Source organism: Sarcophilus harrisii, chromosome 5 (assembly GCF_902635505.1).
Source record: "Sarcophilus harrisii chromosome 5, mSarHar1.11, whole genome shotgun sequence".
In the NCBI taxonomy this organism is placed as follows: Eukaryota; Metazoa; Chordata; class Mammalia; order Dasyuromorphia; family Dasyuridae; genus Sarcophilus; species Sarcophilus harrisii.
Window position 1 is genome coordinate 194,017,951 of NC_045430.1, and position 1,521 is coordinate 194,019,471.

General features: G+C 35.0%; 1 pseudogene; it reads right to left on the bottom strand.

The window, feature by feature from the left end:
• Positions 1-479: 479 nt before the first annotated feature.
• On the bottom strand, positions 480-1,051 carry LOC111721130 (annotated as a pseudogene).
• Between the last annotated feature and the right edge of the window lie 470 nt (positions 1,052-1,521).

Genomic DNA, 1,521 nt, shown 5'->3' on the forward strand with positions numbered 1-1,521 from the left:
TGAAAGATAGTTTTCAATATTCATTCTTGCAAAACTTTGTGTTCCATATTTTCCTTCCTTTCTCCCTACTATCTTCTCCCTTAGATGGCAAGTAATTCAATACAGATTAAACATATGCATATTCTAAACATATTTCTACATTTATCAAGTTGCACAAGAAAAATCAGATCAAAAAGGGAAAAAATGAGAGAAAAAAAACAAGCAAGCAAACAACAACAATAACAATAAAGGTGAAATGGTGTGCTATGCATACAGAATTCTTCATATACTGTCAAACATGGTCATTTTATTGATTTGTTTTCATTAACTGTATTTTGTTTGTTTTATTATGAAAATATTCTATAGGGGTAAAGGTGGGAAGAATTTTGGAAAGTAACAGTTACTTTTAAAAAAACAATATCAATTTTTTTGTATAAAAATAATCTTTATTTGATTTCTAAAAGTCTCTCTCTCTCTCTCTCTCTCTCTTTTTTTTTTTTGGCCCTTGAAGCAACTGCTTTCTGGACTGGAGAAGTTTCCTAAGCTTGTGCTGTCTGAGCAGGTCCCTTTTGGGTAGGTCCCTTCTGAGCTGGGATCTTTTGACCTGGGGCTGCCTTCTGGCTCTCAGTCTTCTTAGAGGGGATCTTCTTGGTGGAGACCTTTGATGCAAATAACCCAATAGACAGCTGCCTTCTTAGGTGACCCTTTCTGGGTAATTGTCTTCTAGAGCTTCTTCACTTTGTGCCTGATAATTGTTTCTCATTTTCTTGCCTTTATGGCTTAATAACGGTTAAAATCTGTCATCTTGACTTTCCTTTCTCTGCCTTCAATCTTCTTGGTCTATCTTGTAGCTTTCCATTTTGCACTGATCTTTTTTTCCCTCACAAATAACCTAGACATACATGTGAGGAGCACTTGTGGGGGAACTTGACAACAAAGTCATTCACATCATTTCATGGCCCACCAACTAAACCCCTGTTCTGACCAATAATATCCAAAATAATTACCAGCTTGGCACGTGGCCCAAAGGAAATATATGTCATCTAGTTTCCACATAGCATTTGAATATCATGTTGGCAGTGTTGAATGAGAAAGAAGGGCATGAATAGCTCAAGACATTTTAAAAATTTTATTTATTTATTTATGTTCTGAGGTAATTGGGATTAAGTGACTTGCCTAGGGTCGTACAACTAGGAAGTATTAAGTGTCTGGGGTCACATTTGAATCCAGATCCTCCTGACTTCAGGGATGGTACCCTATCTACTGCATCAACTAGCTGCTCCTCAAAACATTTGTTTTAAAAAGAAAATATGTTCTATAGCAGATTATACCTTTACAATCATATAAATGACTGCAAGTTGCAGAGAATATGAAGTTCCGTTGTACTTGTTATTTTTTGACAACTTAAAAAGCATGTGTTTCAGTAAAGCAAAATGTATTCTCAATTGCTTTCTTTCAACAAAGTATGTTTCTTGCATATGTTATGACCAGAAAGATTTCTTGATAGATTCAATAATGTATAATTTTGTTCAATGACCTCCT